At 49.8% G+C, this 15783-nt stretch overlaps 1 protein-coding gene across 2 annotated transcripts in view; it reads right to left on the bottom strand.

Annotated features, from left to right (window-relative positions):
* PTPN9 (protein tyrosine phosphatase non-receptor type 9) overlaps positions 1–15783 on the bottom strand; it is an 808671-nt gene that overhangs the window by 294988 nt on the left and 497900 nt on the right. The gene's annotated exons all lie outside the window — the stretch shown is intronic.

Here is a 15783-nt window from a genome sequence, read left to right on the forward strand (position 1 = left end):
GTTTAGAGTACAGCTTGTGCTGAAAAGCTAGATGTTGTACAAGGTCAGTTAGGAGATCAGGGTGGCCAAGAAATGCCCAAATAGTTGGGTCACATTTCCCGAGAGGTAGCTCAGGAAAGATCCTCCTGCTTGTTTTGCTTGTCCTGTGTCACTGTTGATCGTACTGATTCATCAACCCTTTCCTTAGTGTGTCCTCATCCATAGCTTTCTGTAGTGTTTTCTCAGATAGACCTTTGGCTGCTCAGGGTGGGCTGCCCAAAAGGTACACTGGGGTTTTCTGTGCAAGTGCTGTACTTCTGTGAAACTAGCCCAAGTGCTTGCAAAGATATAACAAATTAGGAAAACAGTATATGTTCCCTAACAAAACGCTAAATAACGCTTGTGCACGTGAAACTCTGATGGAGATCCACAGCACTATTTGTCCCACCTGAGAATCAAACTTGGATTGTGTGTCTAAGCAGTAGTGTTGGGTGAAAGTATGAACAGAACTCCAGGTGGCTGCTTTGCAAATACAGTCTAGAAGAACATTTTCAATAAATACTATAGTAGCCCCTGTGCCTCGAGTAGAGCGAGTTCTAGGTGTAAAGGGTAAGTCTCTCTTGGCAAGAGAGTAACACAGTGTGATGCATTTAATAATCCATTTGGAAATAGTTGATTTAGAGACAGGGTCCTCTTCTCTACCAGCATCCACAGAGAAAGAATTGGTTTGTCTTTCTTAGTGGTTTAGTCCTTTCAAGGTAGTATACCACTAATCTCCTAACATCTAGTGTATGGAGGCTTCTTTCAGCTGAACTGGAGGGATTTTGAAGGAAAGTTGGAAGTTCAATGGATTGATTCACATGGAACTTCAAAATGAATGTAGGTGAAAAGCGTGGGTGTTTGTGCAGTACCACCTTGTCTTTATGAATGATCACAAATGGGTCTTGAACAGAGAGCCTGCAGTTCCCTAAATTAATATTTACTCAGTGTGACTAACGTATGCTTAATCTAGTCCCCTTTCCTCCATAGTGTATGGGCGTCCCTCGCGGGAAACAACCTTTTTCACCAGACAAAATCTTCCCCTCTAATTTTAGAGGTGTGGGTGGGTGAGGCCCTGGGCGCATGCACTCACCTGACTCCGCCCACCGGCGCCACTCCTCAGTCCCCATTGACGCATCGACAATGATCACCATTGCCTAATGACACCAGTATTATTGGGGGGGGAGGGGTGGGACGTAAGGAGGAAAGGGGACTATAGACTAAGAGTACGTTAGTCACTATGGTGAGTAACTATTAATTACTCTTACGTCCCGTCCCCTTTCCTCGACACTGTATGGGTGATTACAACTGAATGTAGCGTCAGGGTGGAGAGGATCCCCTCCTTACGAAACAGGTTTCTTTGAACCGCCTGCCTGAATGCCATGCCTGACCTAGAGGCGACATCCAAACAGTAGTGTTTACAGAAAGCCAAAGGGGTGGCCCAGGTAGCCGTTGGAATGCGATGGCCGTGGCCTTGGCTCTGACCACATGGGCATGTAAGTTTGCTGGCACTGGTTTGTGCTGCCCCTCATAGGCCTCCTTGATGGCCACGACCAACCACCTTGCAATGGAGGCCTTGGAAGCCCGATAACCGGGCCTTAACCCACCGAAAGTGACAAACGAGGCGTCCGACTTGCGGAAGTCCTTGGTTCTGTCCAGGTGGTATTTCAGCGCATGTCTGACATCCAGATGGTGCAAGACCCTCAGGCTCGTCCTTGGGGTCAGCAAAGAAAGTGGGTAAGACTATTTCCTCGTTCAGCTGGAAGGAGGAGGTCACCTTGGGTAGGAAAGCAGGGTGCGTTCGCAGGACCCTGTGAAAAGTGGTGTAGGGTTCTGATGCCACCAGAGCCTGTATCTCACTGACTCTGCGAGCTGAGGTGAGGCCCATGAGCAGAGCTGTCTTTATGGTGACCAGCCTGATGTCCGCGGATGCCATAGGCTCAAAAGGTTGGTGCGCCAAGGCGCCCAACACAACATTGAGATCCCACACAGGGTGTGGCTTCTTTATAGGCGGGTAAAGCATGTGGAGGCCCCCCAGATTGCACTTGGCCACCGGGTTGGAGGAGGAGAAGAGCCCCTCCTCCGAATTCCTGTAAGCCCCTATGGCTGCCAGAGAGGCGCGGCTTGTATCCACCTGCACACCAGATTGAGCGAGGTGTGCTGAAAAGGAGAGCCCGTCGTCCAAGGTGCACTTAAGAGGGCCGATCTCCCTAGAGATGGCCCAATGACAGAATCTAGACCACTTACTCTTATATTGGCTCCTAGTAGCCTTGCATCTAGCACCCTGGATGATCTCTAGGTTAGCCTGAGATATGTTTCAGCGAGATCTTCTCAGGAACAATGCTGCAAGGGCTAGTTTGTGAGGAGCAGGGTGGAGTACCCTGCACCCCTGCTGGGCCAGGAGAGGAGCTTGGTCCAGCGGTAGGTGAATGGGTGATCTGTCCGATAGGCTGAGAAGCTCGGAGAACCACAGTCTCGCCGGCCACCAGGGAGCTATCAGAATGATGCTGAGGTGCCAGGATTCCTTTACTTTGCAGATCACCCTGTGGACCAAGGGTGTGGGCGGGAAGGCATATGCAGTCATGTCGTTCCATTGTATCTGGAATGCGTCACCCAGGGAGCCGGAGCCCTGCTTCTGCCAGGAGGCAAACTGTTGGCATTTCCTGTTGTCCCGGGTGGCAAATAGATCCACCTGGGGATGCCTCCACCTGAGGAAGATCTCCTTCAGTACCAGGCCGTTGAATTGCCACTCTTATTGTCCGCCCCCAGTCTGTTGAACCTGTCCACTTCCAGGTTGGATTCCCCCGGGAGGTGGACAGCTATGAGGTACATGTTGTTCTCCAGAATCCATTCCCACATGCCAACTGTTAGGTTGCACAGTGAAGGGGATCTGGTGCCCCCCTGCTCGTCAACATAGTACATGCTGGTGGAGTTGTCTGTCTGGATAAGAACTGTCTTGCTCTCAAATAAGGCCTTCAATTCTAGCCAATTGATTTGGGACTCCTGCAGAGTCCAGACTCCATGGACACTGTGGCTGTCCAGGGTGGCTCCCAAACCCTCTAGGGAAGAGTCTGTAGTAAATGATTCCAAGAGGCAGCGAAGTGCAGCTGTAATCTCTGCATTCTGAGTCTTGTGTGGGGCACGGCCAAGAGGACCGCTGCCAGAAAACCCAGTAGGTGCTGGTACCATCAGGCCGAGGTCACGGGCCTGGAGAGGAAGTGAGCTGTAGCTCTCTTGATGGCCACATTCTTGTCCTCAGAGGGAAAGACTCTCATGCAGCTTGTGTCCCAGATGAGGCCCAAGAAGGGCAGGCTCTGCGTGGGCTGCTGCTGAAACTTCTTGAGATTGATAGTGAACCCCAGGTCGTGGAGTGTGTTCATCAGTGAGGAGGCAGTATGCTGAACTGCTTCCGGAGAGGTGGCCCGGACAAGCCAGTCGTCCAGGTATGGGTAGACGTGGTGATATGATATATGATATAATATAATAGGTTATTTATAACCTTCGCCTGGGCCCAGAGGAAGGCTGCCACTTCATTAATTAACCTGGTAAATTCCCTGGGCTCCGAGTTGAGGCCGAAGGGTAGCACCTTGTATTGGAAATGGAAGCACATGATCCTGAAGCACAGTCAGGAACGATGCGGCTGCCAAATAAGGACGTGTAGATAAGTGTCCTTCAGATCCAGGGAGCACATCCAGTTTTTCCCTGTCCAGTGTTTCCGCAATCACCTTGAATTTTTTGCAGAGGGAGGGGAAGATTGAGGGTGGAAAGGTCCAACACAACTCTCAGGCCAGCCCGGTCCTTCTTCTGTATGGAGAAAATCCTGGAATAGAAGCCCAATCCTTGCTGGGAGGCTGGGACATCCTTCACTGCCTGGCTCTCGACGCGAGACCGGATCTCTGCCAGCAGAGTTGTTTTCCCAATCTGTGGGAGAGTAGGGGAGGAGGGAGGAGAGTAGCCGGTAGGCGGTACCCCGTGGAGACTACGGAGGAGAAGATCCGGGGATCTAAATAATTCTTGTGCCAAAACTGCATGTGCAAGGCAAGCTTGCCCCCCCACCGAAGACAACTGGACATTAAGGGGCGTGTCATGCCTTCTTTCCGTCCAAGGCTTCTGCGGAGGAGGGGATTGGAAAAAACCATTGCCCACCCCCTTTTGTTGTTTCCTCCGATGCTGACTCAGAGAACGGTCAGGTTGCCTGGACTTCGTTCTTGGAAGCCTCGGAACCCGCCAAACGCCCGCCCCTTGTCGGAGCATTGATGCGACTGGGTGTAGGCCTTGGGCGTGGCCTTCGTAAGAATAGATAAAGACTTCACGGTTTGCGAGCTGCTGTTCTTTTTATCCAATTCCTCATCTGTGGTAGAGTGGAAGGTCCAATATGCCTTCCTGGACTTCAGGATTAAACTTAGTAGTCCAATGAAAGGCCTTTCTTCTCATGTCCGTGGCAATGCAGATGGCTCGGGCAAAGGTATCAATGTGGGCCACGGTGGACTCCATTATGTCCTGTGCTACCAGCCTGGAGTCTCCTAGTCCCGCCATGAGGTGCGCTTGGCTCTGTGCCAGGATCTCTGGGAGGAAGTCTGCAATTTCCCGCCAGAGACTTTGGTTAGCGGCTGCCAGCCTGACTTAGGCGCAAGGAGGCGTTGGAGTTCAGATTTTTTCCGTACGCCTTCAAGATCTTCTCCTTGCCTAGCAGCGTCGAGGACGAGGTGGCCGAGAACAACTGAGGCTTGGAATAGAGTGACGCCGCAGCCATCACAGAAGAGTGTGGTTGAGGCTGTGCTGAAAGCAAGAGTGTGTCCCCCCTCCATCTGCCTGTACTTGGCGCCCAGGCGCCGATTGACAGGCTGGGCAGAGTGCAGTTTAAACCATCCCTTCTAGGCCAGGGCAACGACTTCTTTCTGTATCGGGATCCCTGTTTTAGTAGGGGGTCTTAGGGTGAGGACTTCAGCCAAGACTCACTCCTCGGGCTGGGATGAGGAAGGCCCAAATACTCTGCCAAACCTGCAAGGCGTTCGTGGAAGGCCCTATCTGAAGTTGGCATGTCAGGGTCTTCCTCCTCGTCAGTGTCCACCAGGGTGCTCTAAGGGTCCGGAGCTGGTGGAGGAGTGCTGGGGGCTGTGGCTGCGGTATGGGGACCGGAGCTGGTGGCTGCTGCAGAGGCTGGTGTGGAACTGCCTGCACTGTGGGAAGCAGGGAAGCCGGAATCAGAGGAGCCGGTGGGGGCAGCGGCGGCTGAGCTAGGGCCTGTGGCACCGGAGCCATTGGAGGAATGACTATGGGTGCCAGTGGGGTGACCTGGGGGAGTATGTCCCTGATGGCATCCTGGAGGATGGCCTCCATCTGGGGAGTTTGCATCAGCCCTAGGAACCTTTCTAAGAACCGGTCTTCGGAGGCTGTAGAGGTGGCAGGTGATAATGGAGTGGCTAAGGGCAACTGGGACCGGGGCACACTCTGCCTGGGGTGCAGGGGAAACCTGCCCTGCTGATGATAAACTGTAAGCCATGCACCTGGTTGACAACAATCCCACTTGTGACTCTTTCCTCCACCCGCTCCGCAAGAGGGGGTATCGGACGAGCAACCATCTTGTCTGGCGCGGTGGCCATTTTGTCAAGCTGCGTGCCACATGACGAAGTCGTGGTACCTTGCTTGCTGGGTCCAGCCCCATCCAAGATGCTTGTTTTTGGAACACAAGGCCTATCCTGCACCTCAAGCTGTGACTTGGAAGGCGTATTGCCCTCGGCAGAGCTGACGGTAGTGCTGCGTGACGGCACCCCGCCCCGGACATGCCGCCGGTACTAGGCCATTGCCCCTCAGGAGTAACCCCAGTAAAAGAACCTTGTCGTCCCTCAGCACTGAACCCGGAAGGATCCGGAGACCCCCTGGTCGTGAGGTCGGTAGCTGGACTAGCCTTGGTACGTGTGCTGAAGCTAGAACCTAAGAGGTACCTCCCGGTCGGGCACTTCCTTGGGAAGGAGTCGCCTTTACGAGGGTGCGATGGTGAATAGAGGCTTTTCCCTCTGCCTCAAGCGATGTTTGATGACGTCCTTTAGGTTCTCCGGAGGTGACTTCTGGAAGAGCTCCCTCCAACTAGCTAGCCTGTTCTTCAGTGCCAGTGGAGTCAGTGCATTGCATGCGTAACAACCTTCCCAGCCTTGGTCGGGGCCAAGGCAGCAGAGGCAAAGGGCATGGGGATAGGATGTAGGGAAGAGCCCCTCGCAGACTGGACACCTGCTGAAGCCCGCTGAAGTCAACATGCGCCGGGGAGGAATGTGGCATCGGAGGACCAAGTAATCGAAAAGAAAAAGATTGAAGAATGTCCGGGGAAGAGCGCTTGGTATTACATGGCCGAAGCCAAACCCAGGAGCGCTGGTGAATTCGGCCCGTTCACGTCGACCCAGAAGAGGGGACTGGCGCCAGTGGGCAGAGTCAGGTGAAAAAGGTTCCGTCGCCCGTCCCTCGCAAGAGACAACCATACAGTAGGAGGAAAGGGGACGGGATGTAAGAGTACTCTCCTTATAGAGGTAAAGGCCACTAGGAAGGCAGTCTTATAGGTGAGGGCCTTAAGAATGCCTTTATGAATTGGCTCAAAGGGAGGTCTTAATCTTGCGAGAACAACATTCAAGTCCCATCCGGTAGTAGGGTGAAGTCTTTTTCCCCCTTCCATTAAAGCTTTGATTACAGGAATTCTCCACCATGAAACCTTGATCTGAGATGTGGTATACGCAGAAAGGGCAACGAGGTGGACCTTTAGATAGTTGAAAACAAGCCCCAAGTCTAAAAGGTGTGTTAGATAAAGGACTATATCTTTAGGTCAACAGTCAATGGGGTTGATGTTCTGAAAATTGAACCAAATGACAAAACGTTTACACTCAGAGTAACAGTATCTGGCGTTAGGCTTACGTGCCTCTCTAGGTACATCTTTGAGGTAGTTGGAGATGCCCAAACTCTAGGACTTCAGGAGCCAAGCTGCTGAATTGAGCGTTTGGGGGCAGAGGTGCAGTGGCTTCTCTAGGTCGTGTGACAGCATGTCGAACGGGCAGGGCAGTTTCTTGGGGGGAGAAAGACTGACATTCCCATGAAATATGAGAACCATGACTGTCGGGTCCACATTGGTGCCACCAGGATCATTGTCTCTTGTTCCTGGAGCATCTTGTGCAATATCTTGTTGAGAAGGGAATCTCGGAAAAAGCATAGGCAAATCTCCTAGACCTTGTTATCCAGCGACTGTTCCCTTTGGATCGCTTCTGCGGGTCTGTGAGGCGTAATCTGGTAATTGGGGTTCCCCAGATTCATGAACAAGTCCATGTATGGATAACCCCCATTCTGCAAAGACGTTTAGAAGAATATGTTCTTGCAAGTGCCACTCGTGCTCTACGGGTAGGTGCAAGTCTCTGCTGTGCACGTCTGCCAGAAGATTGCATTCGCCTGGAACATTTTCGTGATAGTCGGAAGATGTTGTGTTTGAGTGCCCATTTCCAAATGTTCTGGGAAAGTTTGGAAGCCCTGGAGAGTGAGTGCCTAATGTTTGTTCAGATAATACGTAGCTGTGGTGCGGTATGTGAGGACAAGAACGGTCTTCCCCTGTAAATGTGTCTGGAATACGTTCAATTCTTGACCACCACCAGTAGTTCCAGCAGATTGATATGTTTGGAAGCTACTGATGGAGACCACATGCCGTGCGCCGTCTGTTCTAGGAGGTGTGCTTCACACCCAGACAGCGATGCATCCGTGGTGAGAGTGGCTTCTACTGAGGGGGTGGTAAAGGATTTCCCTGTTAGAAGGTTGTCCTTTGACCACCACTGCAAAGACTGAACGAGGGCTGTTGAGACAACCACTAGTTTGTCCCATTGACGGCTTGCCTGACACCATTGGCTCGAGAGCCACTCGTACATGGGGCATATGCGAGGACGGTGTGTGGAACCAGGAAGATGCAGGATGCCATCATCCCCAGTAGCCGCATAGTTTTGGGAACGGTTATCCGGCGACTGGTTACATAGTGAGGGATCTGGAACAACATGTTTTGAACCCTCTTGTTGGAGGGGAAGACGAGGCCGTCTTCTGTCCAAATGAGTGCACCCAGAAACTATTTGACTTGGCTCGGTCCAGATTTGACCTTCTCGTTGATTGAGAATCCCAGATTGAAAAGGAGATCTACTGTCTCTTGAGTGTTCTCCAGACATGTTCCATACAAGTCCCCAGTTATGCACATGTCATTGAGATGAGGAAAAACTGGGACGGACTGCCTGAGCAGGTGAGCAGCTGCTAACGCTAGTACCTTCGTAAACACCCTCAGGGATGAGACAATGCCGAAGGGTAGCACCTTTAATTGATAGTGAGTGTTCTCTATCTTGAACCTGAGGTACCTTCTGTGGATCTTTCATATCCAATGTGGCCATGTAATCCCCCTGTTGCAATAGTGGGATAACTTCCTAAAGAGTTGTCCTCCTGAACTATAGAGACTTGACATATTTGTTCGTAGGACGCAGATCTAAAACAGGGCGCATGGTAAATCCTTTTTTGAGTACAAGGAAGTATATTGAATAAATATCGTTGTTGACCTGAAGATGAGGGACAACCTTGATCCCTCACTTGTCTAGAAGGATCTGGACTTCTTCCAGCAGGATTCAGAGATACTCTGTTGAGAGACAACTCTTCTTGGGTGGATGGTAGCAGGGTGGTTGTAGGAATTCTATGCAGTACCCATGGGTGACGGTCTCCAGTACATGCCGATCTAAAGTGATACCCTGCCATGCGTGGGTAAAAGGTGTTAAATGTCCCCCCGACAGGGGAGGCACGGGAGGGGACGCATACTGCCGAGTCATTTCCTGGTTAGGGTAGGGGAGCCTCTGGCTGCATAGTTTCTCCCCCTACCCTTCCCATGTCGAAATCCACGCTGCTGTGGGGACTGGAAGCCGCTGGAGGTACCTTGACTGGAAAACCATGGGGTGCCTCCTGACCCCTACTACCGCTAGGAGGAACGTGAGAAAGACTGCATGCGGGTATTAAATGCCCCTCACTGGACAAAGGGTTTGGCTGAAATATGGTTAAGTGATTTGAGAGTTTTGTGCTCTTTTTTTTAGCAGTTTCCAGGGCCTCACCAACCACCTTACCAAAAAGAGCAGAATCTTCCACCAGCTTATTGATGAGGGAATCCTGAGTCTCTGGCTTAAATCCAGAATTCTTCAGCCAGGCCTGGTGCTTCAGAAGAGTCCCTTGTGTGAGGATGCGTCCCGCTGTTTCAGCCGAATCCAGTGTATTTTCAGGATATTTTGTGTGACTTGGTGTCCTTCAGTGACCACAACTAGGAGTTTGCTGCGGGCTGTTTCCGGGAAGTTCTGAAGGCCCTCCTGTACGAGTCTCCATTGTACATCACTATAGCTCGCAAGGAGCGTGGTGTTATTGATGATTCGGGTACAAAAGACAGCAGAGATGGTGACAAGTTTGCCGAGAGCATACAGCTTTTTGCAATCCTTGTCTGGATGAGACCGACGAGGATAGTGGCACTCCTGCTCTTTTCCTGGTGGTTGGCAGCATGGAGGGAGTCAGGTGTTTATTCACCGAGTGCAAGAGTGGGAGTGGAATGGCCTGGCTGACCAGGTACTTTTCCTTAAGGATATCCTCCACGAAGTCTGAATCAGGAACGGGTTCTTGGGTGACTATTGTAAAAAAGAACAGCCGCCTTCTTGATAAGGTTATTAAAAAGCATATAAGTCGTCAAAGGCTGACGAGTCCCTGGGTTGAACAATGGGAGGATTGTCCAAAAAAGGTGTTGTCTGAATCTGGCTCATGTGAAGGGGTAGTGCGCCAAGTGCCCTCATCATCAGCGAGGTCCCAGTCTGGGACTTGAGAGACAGGGTCATGAATTGCCTGACCTAGGTCAGAAACATAGTAGAAGTCCTTGTCATCCTGGTCTTTCAGGAACACATCTATAGGTGGTTCAAGTGGATGTGGTTCATCCGTGGATGCAAATTGTGCACCGGGTCAAAAGAGCCTCTGAGACTTGAGCGGAACAGGACAAGAATCCACAGGCCTAGGTCTCTTGAGGACATCATCGAACTGGCTCAGAAAGTTGATAAATTTGACCATTTTATCCATACATGCCTCAAATATTTCTCTAGTTCACCCAGAGGTGGTGGACTCATCAGTGGGGAGGGTTGTGCAGCTGGAACAGGATCCTGCTGCAGGGCGTCTAAAAGACGGGGAGAAGTAGGAGACTACCCCTCAGGTAAAGGGGAGGCCTTTCTAGGGTCAGAACCCTGCAAACAGGCTTTAGAGAGCTTCTCCCCAAGCTTCTGGAGCGTTTTGGATGAATCAGCCCGTTTCGGCATGTCTTTCGACTCTACTGCATCATGGGCTGAAGATTTAATGTGAGTGCCTGCTGAAGAAAACTTCATACGGTGTGCAGTCCGCAATGGTGGGTGCACAGAGGGCACCGAACCACAACGTTCAGTAGGCCCTTTTGAAAATGTAGACAGGCCTGCAGGCGTCAGTCTTTCTCTGCTGATCTGTCGAGGTAAGCATAGGGGTTGTGTGTGCCCTTGTCGCGGTCTGTGATCTCCCATCGCACTGCCAGTGGCATGCTCGTCGGGGCCGGGATGGACACGCAGGAACGCAAAGGTTTCACTGTTAAATCTACAGCTTCCGAATCGGACCTGCGGCTGCCGACAGCTCCTCATCGACACGAGGGAGGCACCAATTGCACTGGCGATGGGTACCTTTCCAGGGAAATTTGCTGTTGCAAGACAGACAGAATTTATAGGGTGTTTGCTTCATAACAGAGAGAAACGACAGCCAGACTGAAGGAAAAAGAAGGAGGGGCAAAGAAGAGGCATTCTTAGGAGATATTCAGTAATAAACAGGGCCCCAACTCTCCCTACTGTGAGGCCAGGCCGGAGGGCCAAGGCCACGAGTAAATTGGTCGCCGAGTCGTCAGTAGGATAATCGCTGTGGCAGGATCAATCATTGAGTAGTTGTCAAGGAAAAGAAGTACAAACTGCTTAAAAGTAGAAAAAACAATATAAACTCTATACAAGCTCCTCACGTGCGACCAACTAGGTAGGTGGAAAAAAACAATCTGTGGGTCCTCGACGCGTGAAGGATTTTGGGTGCACTACCTGTTACGGTAAGGATAGTGTTGCAGTCACATCCAATCAACGTCCTTTTTTGATCTTCGAAAGAAAGATGCAATACCCTGCGATTTCCATTATATGTCAGACTTTATGCACATCATGTGATTCTAAGCAGATTCACAAACATCAGAAATTTTCTTTCCTAGCTACTCAGAATCCAGAAGGCCCGGGGCAGGGCCAACCAAGGCCAGATTGGGCATACGTGTTACTAGGATGTCTATATTCAAGACTGAATACACACTGTTTGCTCAGGAAAAAGACTCCAACGGCATGGTGGCTCCCAATGCTTGGATGGCCCTTAAATGTTAGCGACTGGAGGCTGGTTGCAAAGTCATCTTCCGATATTACATTTGTCTCACTAGAATGCATCCCTAAGCACAGAGAAGTAGCCTTAATCGGAAGATGACCACATTGAAGCTCTGCTGCAGCAACCTTCCCCAAATAACACAAATGCTGTGGGGGTTTGTGGAATCCAGTCTTTCCAGAAGCAGAGGGTTATTCAAGCAGTACTTCTGGCTATTGCCGTGGCTCAACTAGCTGGATCAGAAGCCTCCAAGAAGAATTCTCGCTTCTTGGCCCTTCTTGGCCCAGCATGAAGAGGCAGGCATACTAGAATACTGAAGTCTAGGAACAGATACGGCCAAAACGCAAAAGTTAAAAAAATACACTGAAACTGAAGGAAAATTGAACAAAGTCCCCTGGAACTCTGTGGAACCCTACACTAACCTGACATGTAGTCTGTGTGAAAATCTGCATTGCATGACTACTCAACCTACATTTTCAGCTATTGGACAGCCGCACTGTACAGCAGCATTAGGACACCTTTGTTTCTGACACAGTGTCACCTTAGGTAATGTGAAAAGGCAAGCTTACTGCATGAGAGCCTTCCTTTTCTTCATCACAACGGTCACCACTAAACTGGAGACTGATCCTGCCACTGGTGAACTGCGACTTTCTAAACAATGCATATACTTTATGACAGGTCACGGTTGGTTGCCTATGACAGTGAATACCAACCTCCTGTCTTTATACAGTGGATCATGGTCACCTTGCCTAAGCCCCACCCACTTGGCGTCTTCCTGGTCGCCGCTCTTTTTCCTCACTTAGCAAGCCCCACCCTCCTGGTGCCTTCCTGCTTGCTCCTTTTTTCCCACTTTAAGGAGCCCTCCAGCCTCTTTTCCTTTGCAGATGGGGAGGAGGTGCAAGTGCATCTTGGTCACCTGGCCCAAGCCCCGCCCACGGTGAGTCACCCTTTCTCATGGTGGCCTTGAATCATGCTGTTCCCAACTTCATCTTGTATCCAGGCTTGCAACATTATGTGTTACTACTGACTTTTGCAATTGTATTCAATCTCCCCTCTTGCTTCTCCACTCTTTTTGACTGCTTACTCTCTGTTCTCTCCTCCTATCCCCTTCTCCTTTTTCCTATCTCCTCCCCTTACTTTCTTCTATGCACTTACTCTATCAGAATTGTCCCTGGATCTAGTATGATAGCAACCTCGTCTGTCACCTCCCCCCTCCCCTTACTTGTTTTTTTCCTCTCCCTCCACCCCTCCTCTAGCACTACTGAAATGTCATCAGGCCTAGTACGATAGTCACTTGTTTTGTTCCTCCCCTCCCTTTCTGCACCCCTCTCCTTCACCTTTTGTTTTCTCCGGCTCTACCAGAAATGTTGTCAGGCCTAGTACAGTAGTCGCCTGTCTGTTTCCACTGCCTTCCCACTCTCCCCCTCCCTTCCTTATATATGTCTTAGCTCTTGCACTATCTGAAATGTCATCAGGCAGAGTAGGATAGTTAATTTCACATCCTTACCCTTACTGTTCATGGCCTGTAAGAATGTCATTGTATTTTCCCTTGTTCCCTCCCTTGCCTTGACGCGCTTTGAAACACATTGTGTATAGGCACTATATAAATAAACAATCATATCATATCACAAGAATTGATTACTTAAGAATAAACTAGGACTACACTTAGACCTTGGAGCTCCAAGGCCTCACTTGTGCCGGAAATCTCCCGGTGTGGCCATAACATGGCAATTTTCTGACAGATCTCACACGTTAAAACTAAGTTTTTACCATTGGCAAAAGCTCCTGGCCAGTAGGACTTGGGTATTATTTGACTCTGTTTTCCCCACCCCTTGATCAGATGCTGTTAGATGTGAATGGGCAAGCTCCAAAACAATTTTATGTCTTCAGGGGACCACTATCCTTTTTTAATGAAAAAGAAAGTATGTGCTTGGCTGCGGTCTGCTTCCTCAGTGGTTACCCTACTAAAGGCCTTGGTCAGGACCAGGTTATGTCTCTGGGCAAAAGCCAGATCAGGTAGTGGTGAAACCTCCTATGCCTCTTCTTTGCGGGTCTCCACTATGGGGAGATCTGCCCCTCCGAACCCACTTGTACCTCTCTGTTTCATTTTGAGCCTCAACCTCTTGGGATATGGGAAGCATGGTTTTTTGATGATCCCTTGGGCTACTCTCCCCCCCTTTTTTTACTGTATAGGGATTGTTCCTGTTGTTGTGCAGCAGGATTTTAATATTGCCTCGGAAGTCGGTGTAAATGACCCCGGCCAAAAAATCCAACCCACATCTCCAGGCCAACCCTGACTTTGAGGCTAGCCTAATAAAGGTGCCTTGGGGAACAACCAAGGTAATGCCTGTGGGGATCAGGCATCTCTCCCTAGCAGGAATCACAATTTCTTCTGTACTTTGTAAATCAATCTTATGGACTCCTACGGGTCTACCATAGGAGCTTCTACTTTGGTGTTGAATTTAGTAAATAGTACAGGTCCCCAACTTCAGTTGGTCGACATCCCACTCAAACACCATACGTGGCGGGTCGGAAGGAGGCGGCAGACACTTGAGGGTCATCTTTACAGGTGTTCATTAAAAAAATAAGGATAAGGCCCATCTTTCCCCATTGCTAGTGGGATATCCCTGCCTGTGTAAATATCTAAAGGTGCTCATCAGGAAGTCCCAAAGGAATATGTACAAGGTCCAAAACTAGTTCTAACTGACCCTACGAGTATCTTAACTAACTTAAATTGGATCGGGAGAATATCTCCCCTCTCCTGGTTGTCACTTATGGCAATATCCATTCTTTACTCCAAAGTTCTCTCTATGATATCTTTAAGTAGTCTCTTGCCACCTTCTGTATAAGTTCATGTAACTTTCAAAATGCACTTGGGTTTTATCCCCCTTTAATGACAGTTTGTAGACACTCCTTTTTAGCACTCTTTCTTATACTTTGATCTAGGCGTGAATGCCTTTCTGACTCTTGTAACAAAGGCCTTCTTAAATTGGGTATACTTTCTTGTGACTTGACCTTTCCCCTCTCCTGGGGTTGCTCAGTTGGATCATCTCTTCTCTTATTTGGTTCACTTGATTTCACTTAACATTTATAGAATTCTCCCTCAGGTTTGCTGAAATATTTACTTCTCAAACCATGGGGTGCTTTCCCCCTCTCCCCAGAATATTTGTGCTGTCCAGTTGTTAATGCCCTCTCTTTCAGGCTTATTCGTTATTCTCTTTATCTCATGAACACAGTTCCACTTAAATGGCTTTATATTCAGTATCTCATCAATTTCACTGGGACAAGTTTCTCCTGCGCCAGAAAAAATGCCCACAGCAGCCTCCTGGCTTTACCGCTCTCCCAGTTACCTCTGTATCTGCAGGGGAACACTAATGTGCTCTGCGCTAGTTCTGGTTCTCCTCCTCTGCTCTGGATTTCGTGCTTATCATTGTTGTCTGCATCCTGCCCTCTGTCCCCTCTCTCGTTGCAACCGATTATCAGTGCGGTAGCAGGGCTTCTCGTGGACTCCCTGGCTGGGTGGTTTCGGCGCTTTTCAACAGGCACATAGCCCATCACGAAGTTGCAGTGGTTACGCCAATACTGGGATTAGGATTCCCTTCTTCTCTGCTCAGAAACGCTGGCCCTCCAGGGCTTCCTTCTGGCGTTCAGTACTTCTCTGAAAGTCGCAGGCTCCACAGCTATTCTTGCCTCTGCCTCCTCCATGTATCACACTGTCAGGGGGCTTCCTGCTTACACTTCTCTCTCTCTCTCTCTCTCTCTCTCTCTCTCTCTCTCTCTCTCTCTCTCTCTCTCTCTCTTCTCTGCGCTTCGCCTCTCCTCAGCACACTGTCCGTCTTCAGTCTACTCGTCTCAGTAATATGTGCATCTCTCCTTACAGAGACCGATCCTTGTCCTGGTCTTTTTTGGTTAGGTCTTCAGCAACATCTCTAGATTTTATTATGTTCTTTACATTTGATCGTCCCATATATGCTACAATGGTGGATGGTCTAGGGAGTTCCTCACAGGAACAGGAGTCTTTGTCTCCCAAGTCTCTCCCAGTGAGGTCCCACTTGCCCAGACTCCTAGGGAGGGGCTTGAGGAGCAAGTGCAATTCCCTAGTCTCAAAAGGGGCAACCGCCCCTTTGGGAGAAGGGACTAATACCCTTGATTCATCGCAGCATGCAGTAGTGGTTATAACCCTTGTTAATTCTAAATTGGACTAGATCATGGCTAGCACATTGGGATCCCTACTTACCAACTGCATCATTTAAAACTGGTTCAAAATGCAGCCATTCAGCTTCTCTTTGGGCTGACTAAATCACACTCAATTCAGACTTTCAGGAAGTAATT

The sequence above is a fragment of the Ambystoma mexicanum genome, chromosome 11, assembly GCF_040938575.1.
Source record: "Ambystoma mexicanum isolate Mex_15411 chromosome 11, UKY_AmexF1_1, whole genome shotgun sequence".
In the NCBI taxonomy this organism is placed as follows: Eukaryota; Metazoa; Chordata; class Amphibia; order Caudata; family Ambystomatidae; genus Ambystoma; species Ambystoma mexicanum.